General features: G+C 42.3%; 1 long non-coding RNA gene across 1 annotated transcript; it reads right to left on the bottom strand.

The window, feature by feature from the left end:
- Positions 1-4,786: 4,786 nt before the first annotated feature.
- LOC135535128 (uncharacterized) lies at positions 4,787-12,279 on the bottom strand. Its single transcript, XR_010454817.1, has 3 exons — positions 11,999-12,279; positions 10,508-10,580; positions 4,787-4,871 (listed from the first exon to the last, which is right to left on the bottom strand). It is a non-coding gene; the product is annotated as an uncharacterized LOC135535128 (long non-coding RNA).
- Positions 12,280-14,612: the final 2,333 nt, after the last annotated feature.

Here is a 14,612-nt window from a genome sequence, read left to right as displayed (position 1 = left end):
CTGTTGGTATATAGTATTCTATAGTACAGTTAACCAATAGGCTGTTGGTATATAGTATTCTATAGTACAGTTAACCAATAGGCTGTTGGTATATAGTATTCTACAGTACAGTTAAGTCATTTAGCAGACGCTCGTATCAGGTATATAGTATTCTATAGTACAGTTAACCAACAGACAGCCTGTTGGTATATAGTATTCTATAGTACAGTTAACCAACAGGCTGTTGGTATATAGTATTCTATAGTACAGTTAACCAACAAACAGCCTGTTGGTATATAGTATTCTATAGTACAGTTAACCAATAGGCTGTTGGTATATAGTATTCTATAGTACAGTTAACCAACAAACAGCCTGTTGGTATATAGTATTCTATAGTACAGTTAACCAATAGGCTGTTGGTATATAGTATTCTATAGTACAGTTAACCAATAGGCTGTTGGTATATAGTATTCTATAGTACAGTTAACCAATAGGCTGTTGGTATATAGTATTCTATAGTACAGTTAACCAATAGGCTGTTGGTATATAGTATTCTATAGTACAGTTAACCAATAGGCTGTTGGTATATAGTATTCTATAGTACAGTTAACCAATAGGCTGTTGGTATATAGTATTCTATAGTACAGTTAACCAATAGGCTGTTGGTATATAGTATTCTATAGTACAGTTAACCAACAGGCTGTTGGTATATAGTATTCTATAGTACAGTTAACCAATAGGCTGTTGGTATATAGTATTCTATAGTACAGTTAACCAATAGGCTGTTGGTATATAGTATTCTATAGTACAGTTAACCAATAGGCTGTTGGTATATAGTATTCTATAGTACAGTTAACCAATAGGCTGTTGGTATATAGTATTCTATAGTACAGTTAACCAATAGGCTGTTGGTATATAGTATTCTATAGTACAGTTAACCAACAGGCTGTTGGTATATAGTATTCTATAGTACAGTTAACCAATAGGCTGTTGGTATATAGTATTCTATAGTACAGTTAACCAATAGGCTGTTGGTATATAGTATTCTATAGTACAGTTAACCAATAGGCTGTTGGTATATAGTATTCTATAGTACAGTTAACCAATAGGCTGTTGGTATATAGTATTCTATAGTACAGTTAACCAATAGGCTGTTGGTATATAAATTCAGCAAAAAGAAATGTCCCCTTTTCAGGACCCTGTCTTTCAAAGGTAATCCGTAAAAATCTAAAATAACTTCACAGATCTTCATTGTAAAGGGTTTAAACACCATTTTCCATGAACCATAAAACACTGTACTATAAACACTATTTATGAACCATAAACAATTAATGAACACGCACCTGTGGAACGGTCGTTAAGACACTAACAGCTTACAGACGGTGGCAATTAAGGTCACAGTTATGAAAACTTGGGACACTAAAGAGGCCTTTCAACTGACTCTGAAAAACACCAAAAGAAAGATGCCCAGGGTCCCTGCTCATCTGTGTGAACGTGCCTTAGGCATGCTGCAAGGAGGCATGAGGACTGCAGATGTGGCCAGGGCAATAAATTGCCATGTCCGTACTGTGAGACGCCTAAGACAGCGCTACAGGGAGACAGGACGGACAGCTGATCGTCCTCGCAGTGGCAGATCATGTGTAACAACACCTGCACAGGATCGGTACATCCGATCACCACACCTGCGGGACAGGTACAGGATGGCAACAACAGCTGTGCTCGAAGGTACACCAGGAACGCACAATCCCTCCATCAGTGCTCAGACTGTCCGCAATAGGCTGAGAGAGGCTGGACTGAGGGCTTGTAGGCCTGTTGTAAGGCAGGTCCTCACCAGACATCACCGCAACAACGTTGGCTATGGGTACAAACCCACCGACAGGACTGACATAAAGTGCTCTTCACTGGCGAGTCACGGTTTTGTCTCGCCAGGCGTGATGGTCGGATTCATGTTTATTGTCAAAGGAATGAGCGTTACACCGAGGCCTGTACTCTGGAGCGGGATCGATTTGGAGGTGGAGGGTCTGTCATGGTCTGGGGCGGTGAGTCACAGCATCATCGGCCTGAGCTTGTTGTCATTGCAGGCAATCTCAACGCTGTGCGTTACAGGGAAGACGATCCTCCTCCCTCATGTGGTACCCTTCCTGCAGGCTCATCCTGACATGACCCTCCAGCATGACAATGCCACCAGCCATACTGCTCGTTCGGTGCGTGATTTCCTGCAAGACAGGAATGTCAGTGTTCTGCCAAGGCCAGCGAAGAGCCCGGATCTTAATCCCATTGAGCACGTCTGGTACCTGTTGGATCGGAGGGTGAGGGCTTGGCCCCCCCGGCCCCCCCCCCAGAAATGTCTGGGAACTTGCAGGTGCCTTGGTGGAAGAGTGAGGTAACCATCTCACAGCAATAACAGGCAAACCTGGTGCAGTCCATGAAGAGGAGATGCACTGCAGTACTTAATGCAGCTGGTGGCCACACCAGATACTGACTGTTACTTTTGATTTTGACCCCCCTTGGTTCAGGAACACATTATTCCATTTCCTGTTAGTCACATGCCTACGGAACTTGTTCAGTTTATGTCTCAGTTGTTGAATCTTGTCATGTTCATATAAATATTTACACATTACAAGTTTGCTGAAAATAAACGCAGTTGACAGTGAGCGGACGTTTCTTTTTTTAACAGGGTTTAGTACTCTATAGGAAATTGTCAACTGATCTGGCCTGGGTCGCAGTTCTGTTTGTGCCGTCTTGACTCCCTGTCACTCATCATTTATTGTCAAGACGGCACAAACAGATCTGGGACTCGGGCTAGGACCCCACCCTCTGATTAGACTTACAGAGCAGCTTATTGGTCCTGCTGTTGAGAGGTTCAGAGGCAGTGGGGTCCTTGTTCTTCTCGTTGTCTTCTATAGGTCGGAAGTGAGCCAAGGTTCTCATGAAGCCCCTGAAGTTCACCTGGTCCTCCCTGAGAAAGAAAAAAAACACACAGCCGGGACAACAACAATTACATCAACCTGACCAGAAGAGCCTTCATTGAGACATAGGATATTTCTATTTTTAAGCTGTATAATTTGCTGAATAGACACACAGCAAAACAGGTAATTCACATGATTGGTCATGACACCTTAGACCAACGCAACCTTCTAATACCAGGCTATTCATTGTGGCCCACATGACTAGGGCTGTGGCGGTCATTTAGCAGACACTATCTGCTTGGACTTACCGTGGTATTATTTTATAGTATTTACAATACAAGTGATCACAACTGAATAAAAATAGATTTCCGAGGGAGTGTGCAAACGCATCAATTCCATGTTGAGCAATTAACAAAGACAGGATTTGAAACTGGTCCTCCTATAATAGGGTTAAATTACAGTTGATTATACAACACTAGTTATGATAGAAACCTTAGGCTATACACTGACCAGGTGAATGCTACAATCCCTTATTGATGTCAAGTGTTAAATCCACTTCAATTCAGTGTAGAATGAAGGGAAGGAGACGGGTTAACTGATATTGTTTAAGCCTTGAGACAATTGAGACATGGATTGTGTATGTGTGCCATGTAGAGTTTAAATGGACAAGACAAAAGATGCCTTTGAAAGTGCCTTTGAACAGGGAATAGAGCCCTGAGTACCAGGCCATTAGGACCTGATGGAGGCGACAATAGAGCCCTGAGTACCAGTCCATAGGACCTGATGGAGGGACGATAGAGTTCTGAGTACCAGGCCATTAGGACCTGATGGAGAGACAATAGAGCCCTGAGTACCAGGTGATTAGGACCTGACGGAGGGACATTAGAGCTCTGAGTACCAGTCCATAGGACCTGATGGAGGGACAATAGAGCCCTGAGTACCAGTCCATTAGCAACCTGATGGAGGGGAAATAAAGCCCTGAGTACCAGTCCATAGGACCTGATGGAGGGACAATAGAGCCCTGAGTACCAGTCCATTAGCAACCTGATGGAGGGACAATAGAGCCCTGAGTACCAGGCCAATAGCGACTGGTCGTTAGCAAGCTTGGTAGGCTACTAATGACCATCAGCAGCATCAGAGCGCCGTTTTAGAGAAGCCTAGTTACTGTGACTCAAATGGTCACATGGAATTTGACTGCGGCCATGACATTGTTATAAGCTAAAATTAAGTTGTCTACACACTACGTTTTGGGATTGTAATGATATTAGGTCTATCCGAGGCTGTTTGTTTTGGGATTGTAATGATATTAGGTCTATCCAAGGCTGTTTGTTTTGGGATTGTAATGATATTAGGTCTATCCAAGGCTGTTTGTTTTGGGGTGTAATGATATTAGGTCTATCCGAGGCTGTTTGTTTTGGGAGTTGTAATGATATTAGGTCTATCCGAGGCTGTTTGTTTTGGGATTGTAATGATATTAGGTCTATCCAAGGCTGTTTGTTTTGGGATTGTAATGATATTAGGTCTATCCGAGGCTGTTTGTTTTGGGATTGTAATGATATTAGGTCTATCCGAGGCTGTTTGTTTTGGGATTGTAATGATATTAGGTCTATCCGAGGCTGTTTGTTTTGGGATTGTAATGATATTAGGTCTATCCAAGGCATGTTGTCGAAAAAAAACATGAAACTTTCATGTGAATTTCAAAGACCAGCACAACCGGTTTTACGCACTTAAAAACTTAAGAAAATGCATTACAATAAAAATACAATGTTAAGGTAGACTCAAACAAAGGAATGTTTACTGTATGTTTAACATACATTACTAAATGGGTTTGTTCGTGTGGTGAGTGACTCGAGTCAAAGCTATGTGCATCTTTAAAGGAAATCAGGGGAAACATACTACTCACCCTCGGGAAAGAAGGCATTGATGATTCTGTCTCCCAGAGGATTGATGGCCAACTCCGGGATCCGTTGGAAATCTTCCCGACTTCAGAAACAGGAGAGGAGAGGAAGAATTTATCCAACGACAACAAAGGGAACTATTTTCCAAGGCTGCGTTTACACAGACAGCCCAATTCTGATCTTTCACCCCCCAACTAATAGGTCTTTTGACCAATCACATCTGATCTTTTTCAGTGCTGATCGGATTGGTCGAAAGATCAATTAGTGAAACATATCAGAATTGGGCTGCCTGTTTAAAACGCATCCTATGAAGTTTGACCCCACTTCCAATCACACACCATGGATCAAAGACCAGCAGATGAGTGGAGAGATACTGACATCACTCTGGGCAATGTCTTGTAGAAATGATATCACACATCACTCTGGGCAAAGTCTTGTTGAAATGATATCACACATCACTCTGGGTAATGTCTTGTTGAAATGATATCACACATCACTCTGGGTAATGTCTTGTTGAAATGATATCACACATCACTCTGGGCAATGTCTTGTTGAAATGATATCACACATCACTCTGGGCAATGTCTTGTTGAAATGATATCACACATCACTCTGGGTAATGTCTTGTAGAAATGATATCACACATCACTCTGGGTAATGTCTTGTTGAAATGATATCACACATCACTCTGGGTAATGTCTTGTTGAAATGATATCACACATCACTCTGGGTAATGTCTTGTTGAAATGATATCACACATCACTCTGGGCAATGTCTTGTTGAAATGATATCACACATCACTCTGGGTAATGTCTTGTTGAAATGATATCACACATCACTCTGGGTAATGTCTTGTTGAAATGATATCACACATCACTCTGGGTAATGTCTTGTTGAAATGATATCACACATCACTCTGGGTAATGTCTTGTTGAAATGATATCACACATCACTCTGGGCAAAGTCTTGTTGAAATGATATCACACATCACTCTGGGCAATGTCTTGTTGAAATGATATCACACATCACTCTGGGCAATGTCTTGTTGAAATGATATCACACATCACTCTGGGCAATGTCTTGTTGAAATGATATCACACATCACTCTGGGCAAAGTCTTGTTGAAATGATATCACACATCACTCTGGGCAAAGTCTTGTTGAAATGATATCACACATCACTCTGGGCAATGTCTTGTTGAAATGATATCACACATCACTCTGGGCAATGTCTTGTTGAAATGATATCACATTCTCACTTTCTTAGGTCAATTTGATGTGTACCCTTTGGATGTATTTCAAGGTCACATTCAAACCCAGTGCCTCTGTTGACATCATGTGGAACAAAGAAATCAGCCAAGACCTCAGAATTTTTTGTTGTAGACCTCCACAAGTCTGAGTTCATCCTTGGGAGCATTTTCCAAACGCCTGAAGGTACCACATTCATCTACAAACAATAGTACGCAAGTATAAACCCCATGGGACCACACAGCCGTCATACCACTCAGGAAGGAGCGGTCTCCTAGAGATTAACGTACTTTGGGTGAAAAGTAAAGGACCTTGTGCGGATGCTGGAGGAAACAGATACAAAAGTATCTATATCCACAGTAAAACGAGTCCTGTAGACACAACCTGAAAGGCCGTCAGCAAGGAAGAAGCCACTGCTCCAAAACTCCCCATAAAAAGCCAGACCATGGTTTGCAACTACACATGGGGACAAAGGCTGGGTACTTTTGGAGAAATGTCCTCTCTGGTCTGGATGAACAAAATAGAACTGTTTGGCCTTAATAATTATCGTTATGTTTGGAGGAAAAAGGGGCTTGCAAGCCGAAGAACACCATCCCAACTGTGAAGCACGGGGGTGGCAACATCATGTTGTGGGGGGTGGTCTGCTGCAGGAGGGGGACTGGTGCTCTTCATATAGATGGCATCATGAGGCAGGGAAATTATGGGATAGTATTGAAGCAAAGACCTCAAGACATCAAGTCGTAGTTAAAGCTTGGCCGCAAATGGTCTTCCAAATGGACAATGACCCCAAGCATACTGTTGTGGGCAAATGGCTTAAGGACAACAAAGTCAAGGCATGGAGTGGCCATTTGTGGGCAGAACTGCACGCTAGCCCCACTGTATACCCCAATACCGACTGGACGCTAGCTCCACTGTATACCCCAATACAGACTGACGCTTGCCCACTGTATACCCCAATACAGACTGGACGCTAGCTCCACTGTAGGGCCCCCAATACAGACTGGACGCTAGCTCCACTGTATACCCCAATACAGACTGACGCTAGCCCACTGTATACCCCAATACAGACTGGACGCTAGCTCCACTGTATACCCTAATACAGGCTGGACGCCAGCTCCACTGTATACCCCAATACTGGACTGACGCTAGCCTCCTGTATACTAATACAGACTGGACCTTCTCCACTGTATACCCCAATACAGACTGGACGCTAGCTCCACTGTATACCCCAATACAGACTGGACGCTAGCTCCACTGTATACCCTGGCAATACAGACTGGACGCTAGCTCCACTGTATACCCCAATACAGACTGGATGCTAGCTCCACTGTATACCCCAATACAGACTGGACGCCAGCTCCACTGTATACCCCAATACAGACTGCATGCTAGCTCCACTGTATACCCCAATACAGACTGCATGCTAGCTCCACTGTACACCCCAATACAGACTGCATGCTAGCTCCACTGTATACCTGACGTGGCTGTAGTGTTGTGTCAACTGATGAATGATTAAGACAAGTCACCTTGGATTCACCGGACCAGCTTTAAAATCCGGCCCAGCGCCACTGTATACCCCAATACAGACTGGGCGCTTCATTGAGAGGACATAGAAAACCCACACTTGTTGTGTGTAAACAGACAAAGTGGTGCAGTTACTTTTCAGTATTACACCCGGTTAAATGACCCCCCCACCCGACTTAATAGTCAGTAGTAACATCATTTCATAGACGGACTGGATAAATGGGGTCAATGTGTGGCTGGAATCCCGGAGGTTTCTTTCTGCATAGTGGGTGAAAACTATAGAGCCTCGGCCACTCAGAGAGAGAACAGAGCTGGAGTTGAACTGTGATGGGATTTAAAAATGACCGATTGTTTTCCCTCTGAAGGTCAGCGAGCAATTGAGATCTCAGAGGTCAATCACACCGTCTCCCACGTCTGTTAGCAATGTCGTGCTTACTCGCCATCACTAGATGTGGAAATAAAGAACTACATAGTGAGGTCTGTGGCACGCAAGTGCTGCAGTTCATATCGAAGATCGAGTTGTCAGACTCCGGTCAAAACAATCTGTTTCTTCTAGACACAGTGACACACACCAGTATGGGTAGTAGGGTACTGCAGGCAACGCCCGAGCCAAGAGTGATGAATCTTGGGAAGCCTCTTGAACCAAAGGAGTAGTGTTTTCACAGACCAGAGGTTTTTTATTTTACATTTATTTAACCAGGCAAGTCAGTTAAGAACAAATTCTTATTTCCAATGGCAGCCTAGGAACAGTAGGTTAACTGCCTGTTCAGGGGCAGAAAGACAGATTTGTACCTTGTCAGCTCGGGGATTTGAACTTGCAACCTTTTGGTTACTAGTCCAACTCTCTAACCACTAGGCTACCCTGCCACCCCAGGTCGAGGCGACAAACTTCAAAATCACATCAGCTCAGAACATTCTGTACTTACACGGCCACTTTGAAGTAAGGAAAATGGTCACGTGCCTCTAAGCGATATTCACTGGCATGGAGGCATACTGTGTTCCTACACAACATTGCCAAGTTGGCTCTGATGGTCACAGAGAAGTGATATGGGGACGAAGGGCAATCATGAACACAGTCAAGTAAATGTCTTACAGCTGTCTCACATCCTCAATACTCTCTTAACGAAGAGACTACATTCCATAACCAATAGAACGTAAAGAACAGCAGCTATCGGCATAAATCAACTATTTTCCAGTGGACAAACACCATTAGCTCTAATTTAAATGAATTGTAAATCATTTACAATGCCTCCTAGGGCTGGGAATTCCCAGGAACCTCACCGTAGGATATTATCACCATACCTAGGTGCTATTTTGAAATTAACTACACATGTGTGATGCTATACGAATAGTGAGATTCTCCATGAATAGTGTGATTCTATATGAACAGTGATTCTACATGTATTCTGAGTCTACACGAATAGTGAGATTCTACACGAATAGTGAGATTCTACAGAATAGTGAGATTCTACACGAATAGTGTGATTCTACACGAATAGTGTGATTCTACACGAATAGTGTGATTCTACACGAATAGTGAGATTCTATACGAAGTGAGAATCTATATGAACAGTGTGATTCTATATGAACAGTGTGATTCTATATGAACAGTGTGATTCTATATGAACAGTGTGATTCTATATGAACAGTGTGATTCTATATGAACAGTGTGATTCTATACGAGTGAGAATCTATATGAACAGTGTGATTCTATATGAACAGTGTGATTCTATATGAACAGTGTGATTCTATATGAACAGTGTGATTCTATATGAACAGTGTGATTCTATATGAACAGTGTGATTCTATATGAACAGTGTGATTCTATATGAACAGTGTGATTCTATATGAACAGTGTGATTCTATAAGAACAGTGTGATTCTATATGAACAGTGTGATTCTATATGAACAGTGTGATTCTATATGAACAGTGTGATTCTATATGAACAGTGTGATTCTATATGAACAGTGATTCTACATGTATTCTGATTCTATATGAATTTGCGATTCGATACTGTGATTTGATGTTCCAAACATATTCCTCACTATATCTGCTGTAGAGAGACAAGAGCGTAAGAAAACTAAAATAAAGGAATAAGTGCTGATAAAAGGCCCCGCTATTTTATTTACAATGACTGAGAACAAGCTATAGGATTAAAAATAGCTGAGTTTTGGCTAACACCACCTACAGTTGCAACATACATACACACACACACACACACACACACACACACACATACATATATATATTAAATGATACAAGTCAAATAGATTTAATATCGTCCAAAAATAATATTGCAACTATGGATCCCCCACATCACTAATGCCCCCCACATCACAGATTCCCCTTGTCCTCCTTTCTGTGTAGGCCTATCATGTCATGGCTATGACTTCAGTGTTTGGCTGGAAGTCTGAGGGTGTGTTCGTAAATTCAATCTGAAGTGCAAGAGAGCGTTCAGAGTGCGCTCTGGGCATTGGTACATTCTGAGCTTTTCGCTCTCCGGAGCGTTCAGAGTGCACACTGGACGCTCTGGCCAAGGAGAAGGGTTGATCCGATCGTTCTGACCCAAGCTAACGTTGGCTAGCTTGTCAGCTACTTCCAGACACAAATGACAGAACATCTCACACGGACCATTTTACTCTCCCTAGCAGAGCTGGTTAGGCTGTTTTCATGTTATCCAGAGCGTTGGTGACTAACTCTGCTGCTGGCAACAATTTATTTATGCTTTTTTTTTGCCAAAGTTTACAGACACCGGTCATATTCAGCGAGTGTTGAGTGTTCTTAAATTCATCAGTTATTCTGCCCTCTGGCACACTCAGGCGAGAGTGCTCTGAAAATTGAAGTAGACAGCCAAAGTGAATTTACGAACGCACCCGGAGTGTTTCATCAAGCTTGTTGTGTGTGTGTGCGTGTCCCAGTGGCATTGCGTGATGGGGCTGCTGTCTGTACCTGAGTGTGCCGTTCTCTCCTTTGTCCAAGCTGGTGAAGCGACTGTAGAGCCGGGTGATCTGGCTGTGGGAAACTGCAAAGAAACACACCATGTCAGTGACAGGGATAGTTGGGATCATGCTTTTATTAAAGGCCTCAGGTCTTAATGTACGAACAACACTTCTACACAGGACTACGATAATGTAAAGGAGATTGGTAGCTTGTCCATAATTTGTCAGTAGTTTGTTTCATTGTCGTGATCCACTGGACTAACACACGCGTGTAATGATTTAGTAGAGCTTTCCTCTGGTAACAATAATGGCTCTGCTCAAGTCACAGATCAGCAGAGAAACCCAAAACCCACCAGGCATAACATACCACAACACCAGTATACATAACACTACATGAACAAAAGTATGTGGACACCTGCTCGTCGAACATCTCATTCCAAAATCATTGGCATTAATATGGAGTTGGTCTCTCCGTTGCTGCTATAACAGCCTCCACTCTTCTGGGAAGGCTTTCCACTAGATGTAGGAACATTGCTGCGGGGGACTTGCTTCCATTCAACCACGGGCATTAGTGAGGACGGGCACTGAAACAGGAAAGGGCATTCCTCAAACTGTTTCCAAAATATTGGCTGCACAGAATAATCTAGAATGTCATTGTATGCTGTAGCATTAAGATTTCCCTTGACTGGAACTAAGTGGCCAAGTCTGAACCATGAAAAACAGCCCCAGACCATTATTCCTCATCCACCAAACTTTATAGCTAGTACTATGAATTGGGGCAAACCCAGATTAGTCCGTCGGAGTGGCAGATGGTGAAGCGTGATTCATCACTCCAGAGAGCGTGTTTCCACTGCTCCAGAGTCCAATGGCGGCGAGCTTTACACCACTTCAGCTGACGCTTGGCATTGAGCGTGGTGATCTTAGGCTCGTGTGCGACTGCTCGACCATGGAAACCCATTTCATGAAGCTCTCGACAAACAGTTATTGTGTTGAAGTTGCTTCCAGAGGCAGTTTGTAACTTGTTATTGAGCTGAAACCAAGGACAGACTATTCTTTTTTAACGACCTACATGCTTCAGCACTCGGCAGTCCAAAGGCCAGGAGATTGTGTTACCTACCACTTCGGTGTTGCTCCTGACATTCCCACTTCACAATAACAGCACTTACAGCTGACCGGGGGCAGCTCTAGCAGGGAAGAAATTTGACAAACTGACATGATGAGAATGTGTCACCCCTATGACGGGAGCTCTTCAGTAAGGCCATTCTACTGCCAATGTTTGTCTACGGCTGCGTGCTCGATTTAATACACCTGTCAGCAACGGGTGTGGCTGAAATAGCCGAATCCACTATTTTGAAAAGGGTGCCAACATACTTTTGTATATATAGCTTAACTAGTTATGTGAAATAACAACGTGCTATGATATTACAAGATAGTGAGAGCTTGTCATTAACGGCTCGTTGGCCCCACACCCGCTTTGGTAAAAGTGGAGAAGTCAACTCACAGCCTGTCTCCTTTTTGATTTCTTCAATCTCCTCTTCTCTCAGTAATGTCGATGCTCTGGATCCCATTGTAAAGTCCTTCCTTCACAACAAAATCCCTAGTTACGCTAACAAGTTGTTTGACGCAGGTTTCGAAGAGATTTGTTAGCTAACGTTTGCTGATTCGTGCTAACTAGCGGAAGAGAGAGACAGAGAAAAAAAAAACTGGATATAAACGAAGCAAGCTAGCAAATTTCGCAACGTTTCGATAGTCTACGTTGAATCCAATTGTCTACCGTTAATAATTTCCCCTTATAATCGTTCTTTTTAATGATTATTCCGAGTTTGCCTGTGAAACAGCTGACCGAGAGCTGTCAGTTTGCTCTGTTCAGCACTGTGAAGAGGTCAGGCGGGGTCACGCCTGAAGCGCCGAATTCATGACGTAGTCACGCAGAGTGAGTCGAATGGAAATTAAATGATTATAATAACATTTTTTTCTATGATTACAATTGCACTAGAATTGTTTATTTAAAAAATATGTTTCGTTTGTTTGTTCCAGTATTTTCTCATTAATACCTGCGTTCTGTTTTGCTGTAATGTAAGAACGTAAATTGTTGATCTGTATTTTGAATTAAAAAATAAAATAGAAAGAGCACTTCAACGCTGCGATTGGGTTGGTCTTCATTTAAGTTTAGAGTTACGCATACGATTAGCAGTGTGGTTAAACTCATGGTTTAGGATTCAAATCTGAATTTAAGAAGATAAATTGTAGGAATAGGCGGGGTTTAGGCAATAATTATGACTTTGGTGGGCTGTGGGAACAAGTGACAGCCCGTGATTTTACTACACACTCCAGTACAGTAGGTGGCGGCACTTGTTAGCGGACAGACACAATATTATAGAAGAGCTTTTCGCAGAGCACCTCGACACGAGACCGTTGTACTGGTCATTCGTAACGGGTTGCCGTTACGTTACCTAATTGGCATGTCACATGGCATCCAGATGACCAATATCAAAATAGACATAACTTTATTTGACAAGTTTTAACTAGCGCCATGCTGCTATTTAACCTTTATTTAACTAAACAAATCAGTTAATAACAAATTATTATTTACATTGATGGCCGAGTGGGTTAATGGGCCTTGCCTTGTTCACATTTTACCTTGTCAGCTAGGGGGATTCGATCTCGCAACCTTTCAGGTTCAATTCCAACGCTCTAACCACCATAAACTTGATTGTTGGGAAGGGCTCATCAGCACCACTTCTTCTATGGTATATTGGCGATTATAAACTGGGTGGTTCAAGCCCTGAATGCTGATTGGCTGACAGCTGTGGACGACGCATGCGGAGTTACCATATACCTCTGGCCTTATTGCTTAATTGCACGATTTAATGTACATTCCGTTACCTGCTGGGCAGGATGGAAACAGGATTCCAAAAAAAAAAAAACATAACTACATATATCAATGGAGGCTGAGGGGGAGGACGGATGGCTCATTATAATGGCTGGACTGGAGAGAATAGAATGGTATCTAACACACCATGAACACTTTGTGAAGACACTGTAGTTATTGTACAGGCTTTGCATTGAAAGGTGTGACTTGGGCCAGCAGCAAATCACCCAGCATCCCACTGCTACCTTGGCTCTGAAGCTAATGTCACCGATGTGAAATGACTAGTTACTTTGCGGTGGTGCGGGCTCACGGCGTTTCAATCGGTGACGTCACTTGCTCGCGAGACCTCGAAGTAGTTGTTCCACCATTGATTTGTTTCTCTTTTGGTCCATTCAACAACAGAGCGATACGATCCGTGTTTCAGCAGGATGTTGTATCTATACCTTATGTCATGTCATGCCTTATTGGAATGGATTTATTGATAAAATATCTTTTGAAAAAGTTTGGATGTTGCCACACACATACCTACTTGTTAACAAAATTAAGGAAGTTTCCTTTAAAATTATCCATAAATATTATCCTGCCAACCACTATATGAAGAAGTTTAAGGAAAACATCAACTCAAATTGCTCCTTTTGTAATGACCACCCAGACACAGTTTGGCAATCTTTTTTTGCATTGTATTAATGGAAGAAAACTGGCAAGACATCAGTGGGTTTATAATTGAACACATTTATGAAAATTTGACACTTTTGTGGAGAGATGTACTGTTTGGATTCTTTACATACAATAGAAATAAGCGAAACATTTTTATGTAATTAATTTCATTATTCTTTTGGCCAAATTTCATATACACAAATGTAAATTTACAAACAGAAAACCACATTTTCGTACCCTACAAAAAATAAATTGAACTGTATTTCAAGACGGTTAAATGCTCTACGAACAAAACAGCTGTTAGAATTGTAATATATGCATGTCCCTTAAGGTCCGTGGTGTAATTGTAATGTGATATTGTACATCCTAGCTCGATTGTCTATTGTTTGTTATCTATGTATGCTTGTGTTCCCTCATGTGCTTTATGTATTGATTTGTTGTTAATAATAAATAAAAAGTTGTTCCACCATTGCTCTGCAAAGGCATTTTTGTGGACTGATTGGTAACGATGCTTCGTGGGTGTCAGTTGTTGATGTGTGCAGAGGGTCGAGGAGAGGGACGGAAGCTATACTGTTACACTAAGCAG

The sequence above is a fragment of the Oncorhynchus masou genome, unplaced genomic scaffold (assembly GCF_036934945.1).
Source record: "Oncorhynchus masou masou isolate Uvic2021 unplaced genomic scaffold, UVic_Omas_1.1 unplaced_scaffold_4464, whole genome shotgun sequence".
Lineage (NCBI taxonomy): Eukaryota > Metazoa > Chordata > Actinopteri > Salmoniformes > Salmonidae > Oncorhynchus > Oncorhynchus masou.
The sequence above is the reverse complement of the archived record's forward strand: the minus strand, read 5'-3'. Positions and strand labels throughout refer to the sequence as shown.